Source organism: Sorex fumeus, unplaced genomic scaffold (genome assembly GCF_029834395.1).
Source record: "Sorex fumeus unplaced genomic scaffold, SorFum_2.1 ptg000035l, whole genome shotgun sequence".
Lineage (NCBI taxonomy): Eukaryota > Metazoa > Chordata > Mammalia > Eulipotyphla > Soricidae > Sorex > Sorex fumeus.
In genome coordinates, this window is record NW_026606092.1 from 13,484,307 (window position 1) to 13,491,555 (window position 7,249).

General features: G+C 38.0%; 1 pseudogene; it reads right to left on the minus strand.

Annotated features, from left to right (window-relative positions):
* Window positions 1-5,918: 5,918 nt before the first annotated feature.
* On the minus strand, window positions 5,919-6,973 carry LOC130026962 (F-actin-capping protein subunit alpha-1-like; annotated as a pseudogene).
* Between the last annotated feature and the right edge of the window lie 276 nt (window positions 6,974-7,249).

A 7,249-nucleotide genomic window follows, 5' to 3' on the forward strand; every position in this document is an offset into this window, starting at 1 on the left:
CCCAGTTTTATTTAGAGAAATATATTTAGAGAAACATGAGGGGAGAGAGGGAGAAAGAGAGGGAGAGGGAGATACAGAGAGAAAGGGAGAGAGAGAGAGAGAGAGAGAGAGAGAGAGAGAGAGAGAGAGAGAGAGAGAGAAGCCAAGTACATATCTCAGGTAATGTGTCCAGTCTCCAAGGTGGATAATGTGGGCAATGGCCCCTGCATTGCTGGAGCGATAGCACAGCGGTAGGGCGTTCGCCTTACAAGCGGCCAGCATGGCCGACCCGAGTTCGATTCCTCTGCCCCTCTTGGAGAGCCCGGCAAGCTACGGAGAGTATTCGATATGCCAAACACAGTAACAACAAAGTCTCCAATGGAGACGTTACTGGGCCCGCTCGAGCAAATTGACGATCAACAGGAGGGGCCCCTGCATGCCATTGTAAGTTGGTTTTATAGTGGGGCTTCACTCAAACTTTCCCAACCTGGCTGAGTCTATTGCTATGGTGTTGTCAAGGAGGAGTCATGGATTCTTGCTGCAGTTCTTGATAAAGTATTAGCCATTTCTTCAGACGTATAGTTACACAAATATTTTCTCCCATTTAGTGGGATGTCTTTTTAGTGACAGTTTCACAAAGCAGAAGCGTTTGGTTTTACATTTTCATTTGTTTATTTGGGCTTTGGTTCATTTTGGCCAGTGGAGCTGAATCACTAAATCACTAAGTACATCATTAAAGCCAATATCATGGAGTGTTTTAAGCATAAATGGCATGATGATGTGTCCATGGGATGAAAAGGGTAATAATTCAATACAAAATAATTTGCGGAGCCAGAGAGATAACAGGGCTTAGGCTTATAGCCAACCAGTTTCCATCTCCAGCATCACTAGGTACAGCTCTGGAGACCCCTGATTACAGCAGGTATAACCCTTTAGGTCCCTGAACTGACAAGGTGGTCCAATTATCACCAACACCATGTGATCAAACAGCTCTGTATCCATAGACACTTGCACTATACCCTTGGCCCGGCTGGCCTAGAGTCAACACCCTTCCAAAAAAAAATAGAGAGAGAGAGAGAGAGAGAGAGAGAGAGAGAGAGAGAGAGAGAATTGCATTTTGTCTATTTACCACTTTTGCTATATTTTTTGGTGCCACACCTGTAGGTACTCAGGGGTTACTCTTGGCACGTTGTTAGGGTGTTACTTCTGGCAGAGTGCTCAGGGATCATGAGGTCCTGAATCCATCTTGGAGCTCTTATATGCAAAGCTTGCACACTAGCCCTCTGAATTATCTCCACAATCCTACCAGTCAAGTCTTAAAAGATGAATAGTACTTGGCATCGTAGTTGCTGAGTGAAAACTAGTAGATTATTGGAAACTCAGAACTAACATTTACAGATAAATTAGCCTTAGCCTCTCAGTACTTCTTAGTAAAGAGATGCATATACTGTCTCCTTTATATTCTATTGACATAGACCCCTGGCACTATACATTGTCTGTGTGGAAATTTCTGTTTTCTTCCAAAAGGATGACTTCAGTACCTCCTAATGAGGATTGACTTTCAGATTCCTCACCCTAGCAAGGTCACTGGTGTTGCCTTTGCTCACAGCACTCAATGAACTCTACTTGTCCCCAGCAGGTAATACCTCTGCAGGCCTGGTGTATTTATATTACAACTGTTGCCAGGTATTGGCTGTGGTGTCTGGGTAATATAGAGTGTGGAACCTGCAGTGACCCTTCTGCTCATCTAACTCCTACCCTACGGCAGTGATAGTTGGTAGACATAGTAATTGTTAATGAGTCTAATTTCTCCCATTTGACTGTCTGTTTTTAAAATGTGCAAACAAATAAATTGGAGCTCCATAGTTACTAACTGCTACAAATAAGTGACTTCAGTTTTTCAGTTTTGGTTTGAGGTAGGGCAGTAGGAAAGCAAATTGGGCACGTGCGGGGAATGGGTGGGTGGGTGCGGGTTGGGTGGGGTGGTGGTGGTGGTGATATTAGTTCATTTTTACAGAAATTTGTGCAGTAGTTAAAAATTTCAAGATTTTGCATCAACAAATTACCAGTAGACACATTAATTATAAAATTATGGGGCCAGGTAAAAAGCATGCAATTGAGGGTCAGACTAATCTAATCAGATTCAAATCCTAGCTTGCTGAAAATGTATTCATACACAAGTAAAATCTGTTTTCTTATCTGTAAAATGGGAATAATGATATTGTATTTACTCATAGACTTTTCTTTCAATGAAAAATTGTTAAAATAAGATACTATGACATGTTTCAGGTGTGCTTCACTGAAAATCAATGTGTATCTAAGGCACTAAGCTAATTAACAAGATGGCAGAGACCTTTGCAATCCCTAAACGTTTTTCTTTTTCTTGGTCTAAAAATTACTTAAATCAGCACATTCAACTTAAAATTCACCAAAATGTACACCATATATTTTAATTATTAAATACACATTTAATTTAAGACTACTGAAAAAAATTCTTTGCCCTTTGGGCCAAGACATTTCTGTCATTAGATCCTTTATGTGTCCCAGAATTTCTTGTTATTTATTAGGCAAACTTCAAGTTATTTTAGTTGGTAATTTGTATGAGCATGTCTATATTTATATAAAATATATTTATGGCTGCTTCTCCCGGAAGGAAGCATAAAATGAGGCCCCCACAATCATGCCATTGGACTCGGCACCAGGCTGTTTTCACTGGGGATGACCCAGAGAGGGGCAAGTGAGAGCTCTCCCCTCCCCAAGGGACCCAGCCCTGGCAGCCAACCTCCACTACCCAACTGCCACCACACTCCAGGCCACCTTCCACACACTCAGGCCAAGCCTCACATATGAGTGAACATATTCCTGGACACATCATAAGACACTCCCTACACATTTTCCATAATTATCACACCATATTTGATGGGGGTTCATACAGTAGGCAACAAATAATATATATATATATATATATATATATATCTCCAATGTGTATATATATATACATTGGAGAGCCCGGCAAGCTACTGAGAGTATCCCGCCTGCATGGCAGAGCCTGGCAAGCTATCCGCCACATATTCAATATGCACAAAACAGTAACAATAATGGGTCTCATTCCCCTGACCCTGAAAAAGCATCCAATACAGCAGCATTGGGAAAGACGAGTAAGGAGAGACTGCTAAAATCTCAAGGCTGGGACAAATGGAGACATTACTAGCACCCACTCGAGTAAATAGAAGAACAATGGAAAGACAGTGATACAGTGATATTTAAATTCTGGGTGGTGGATATAAGTCAGTGGTCAGGGGTTTATATCTTGCATACCAAGGGGCTTGAATTTGATCCCAGGCAATACATAGCTCCGTTAACACACATGGTATAACTTTGGAGGCCTCCTGGTATGGCCTGACTTGGCCCTAGCATTGCTGAACTTGAGCACTGAACCACTAGCTTAGTCAGCTCAATATCACTGGGCATTGTTTGGGAGGTTAAATGCACACCTATTTAAGCTTTATAAATGGTATTTAGGTCTCATAGTCCAAAAAGAGTTGACTTATCTTTGAACTCACTAAAATGTCTTTGGGTCAACTTCAGCTATACAAAATTAATTTGTATATGTGTGTTCGAAAAGTAGAATTTAAACTTTTTATTTGGTCTCACTCACTCCTGATATAATGAATACTGAAGATTTCAAGAAACTTTAAGAAAGAATAATTTGATCCAATACTTTGAACCCAAATCTCTGCTTTTGGGTGCTAGAGAATTTGGGAACAACTGGTGAGGTGATTTTATTCATAGCTATGGTGATCAGGTCAAAAGCAAACAAAGAACAATTGGCTTTGGGCATCTGTGCTGTTTTTATCATATTTTTTAGGAATGACTTTAGGTAGAATGACCTATATGTACCATCAAAGATTTAGTTTTTCCCTAGTGAAAAAAGACTGGAGGTAGAATTAATAGGAACAAGAGAATTTACTAGTTCTAAAACATTTTAAGATACTTTTTACTTGGAATTGATCAATTTTTCTAATTTTACTCAGTGAAACTTAGTATTTTAGAATTCTGAAGTTTTAGAAAATGTTCTTATTTAACATAAGTATACATTAGGTAAAATTAGTACCACCTGTAGTTCAGACGAAAATAATCAATTTAGTGAGAACAGAAATTAATCTATAGACAAAACAAGAAGCCAATCAATTCTACATTTCACTCAACTTTTGGTCATATTACAATGATTGAATGTTAAAATCACATTGCTTAATATGCCCTCTTTCAAATGCTCCTAATTGAACACAGATGCGTATTTTGCACTTCATGTCTTCCTCCCCCTTAAATTCCATTGCTTAAGCCAAATAAAACAAAATCTCCTAAAAATCTAAACTTGATATCAAGAAGCAATACTCAAAAGTATTTTTCAATTCCTTTATTACAGAAGTTGATTATGAAAAAACAATGTATTTGAAGAAAGTCCCTTGTACTTGGCACTATTATAATTACTTATTATAATTTCTATTATAATTATAAATGAACCATATTATAAATGTACTTTTCATAGTAATATCTACTTTTTAAGTCTTTGCCAAAATATTTTGCAAAATTGTGGCTCTCCTGGGAAGTAGGAAAGGGATATGTAATAGGTAAGTTAGAACCAAGTGGGCTAAAACATTTCTGTCTGTCTGCACAAATTTACCTGCAAGTGCAGAGGTAATGTCTCTAAGCTCCTATAAAAGTGGGTAGTAATACCAACATACTTTTTTAAAATTAGCCTTTTGTGACAGATAAATTGTTAGATAAACTATAATGACAACAGTATGTATGAATCAAACTGTTATGGTATAGGAGTTTAAAAGCACTTGCAAATCAGGTAAATAACCAGTTATCCAGCAATGTAACCAAAGAAAGCAAATGTCCATTGTAATTAAGTATAATGAGAATAACATATGCATTAAACAAACATACAATCAGGTAGGTGGGATTTTATTTCCTGTATTTGAAAAGGTTAGCAGGAAATGTTAAATGTGTAATTGAATATATTACAGCAGAAATAAAGCATATAATGCCATTACAATTGATTACAAGACATTCATAGGTAGAAATAAGTAATCATTCACATATGGTTCTTCAATCTACCTCAGAAAACTTTATGAGTGTATTATAGAAAAGTTCTCATCATTACGTATTACTTATTTTAATAATGAATTTCAAATGCTTTTCTTAAGTATTTTTCTACTTTATTTCTGTAAAATTGAATGCACCTTTTGAAGATACTTCTGGGAAAACTTTCATGAGGCTAATCTTGAAAGATGAGGTACCAATAATGCTAGGTCTATAGAGTTCAAAGGCGCTGGAACAGTTGTCCAATAACTCCTACAGCGTAGAATTTCAGAATTATATACATATTTCCTATTAAACAACATTTTAAAAGGAACTTTAAACAATTTTTAAGACAATTTGAAAGAGGCTCTTCTGCCATGCCCACTCTCCTATCATCCCAAGAATATTTTTTAAATGTGCTCAGAAAAGGGTTTAAGCATCACATTCAAGTCAATTCACTTTTGGTAAGATCATGGTAAGACCTGACCATCACCTTCCTATCCACAAACCTCTGGACATCTACCTATTTCCACTTCAGCCATGCTCTGAGTTCATAGAGAAAATCTTTGAGCAGAGCTATTTTTACAATTCACTATACTGATTTTACAAGTTCAAGAAGCATTAGTTTAGTGGACAACATTAGAGAACATGAAAAGTTGCACAGAATTCTGCTCTTTGAAGGAATCCAATGCTTAATTTAATGCTTTGCTGGGACCATCTTAACATTCTTATTTTATCCTTGAATTTGATTTTTTTAAAAAAATCACTCTTGTTTATAAATCAATTACATATCGAATGATCACATGTTGAATCCTTTCTTTCCATGTAACGAAGAGCCCTGCATTCAGCCTTTAAGCGTTCTGCATTTCCTTCCTGATCTTGTAGCTGAGGATCTTGTTCCAGTGGATCTTGGTGCCAGTGATCAGAAGCTGCCGGCGCAAGGCCTTGAATGTGGTGTATGACATTGTTTGGTAGTTTTCACTAATTGTTGTCTGATACTCATTTTCTGCATGCTCTATGATTTTAATAAATTCCTTGGCAGTTTGGACTTCATTTGAAACAGTTTCTGAATCTTGTACATCTTTATGACTAACTGTACATTTCCATCTTCATAATAGTGAACTTGTATTTTAAGTACTCCCACCACTTGAGCTGTAGGTGGTGTGATGGTGAACTCCCACTCTTATATCCAACGATCATTCCAGAAATTTTTAGGCTGAAATTGTGGCTTTCAATGCATGCAATAATGGTCTGTTGCCCAACTATAGTTTTAGCATAAACAGTACAGAAACCGCTGGAATAGTGATCATTCACATAGGCCCGTAAAGCACTGTCACAGGATTCTCCCATGACTCCAGACTACCATCTGTGTCCTCGGGCTGGTGGTCACAGGCATTTTTCCGTAAGTGATCAAACTTAAAGGAAATCTTGTTTCTTGGATCTAAAAATCTGCTATTGCACAGGCCAACTTGTTCTATAATTAAAACCTGATCTTCAGGGTCTGGAGTGATAGCATAGCGGGTAGGGTATTTGCCTTGCACTCTGCCGACCCAGTTCAATTCCCAGCATCCCATATGGTCCTCTGAGCACCACTAGGAGTAATTCCTGAGTGAAAAGCCAGGAGTAATCCCTGTGCATCGCAGGGTGTGACCCAAAAAGCAAGAAACAAAACAAAACAAAACAAAACCTGATCTTCATATGCTTCTATCTTCACAGGCATGAACTGCTCCATGTTATATTGGGCAGATGCATATGCTGCCCCTTCCATGAGGAGATTGTCATTGTTAAGTAGTAGCCGGACATCACTGAACACTTCATTAAATTATCCTGGGGGTGGATGAGTAATGAATTTTGCAGTTGTATGTACCTTCTCCTCATCCAACACCCAATCCTTGAAGTCAGCCATCTTGACTGCTCTTTGAATTTGATTTTATAAATAAAGTTTAAAGAAGCATACACTTAAGCAAAGGACATACGCTGAATGAAGTTGCATTGGCACAGACTTGTGAAACAGTGGAAGTGGTTAATGTATGTGCTGACCAGTTTGAATGATTTACAAGTATGCTTGGTGCTGCACCGGACTTTATGAACTTCATGAAAACACTTATGACTTGGATCTGGGTCCAGATTACTCACAAGCTAGAGGTTGTACTAGTGGCAAAAGTAAATCATAATTAACACA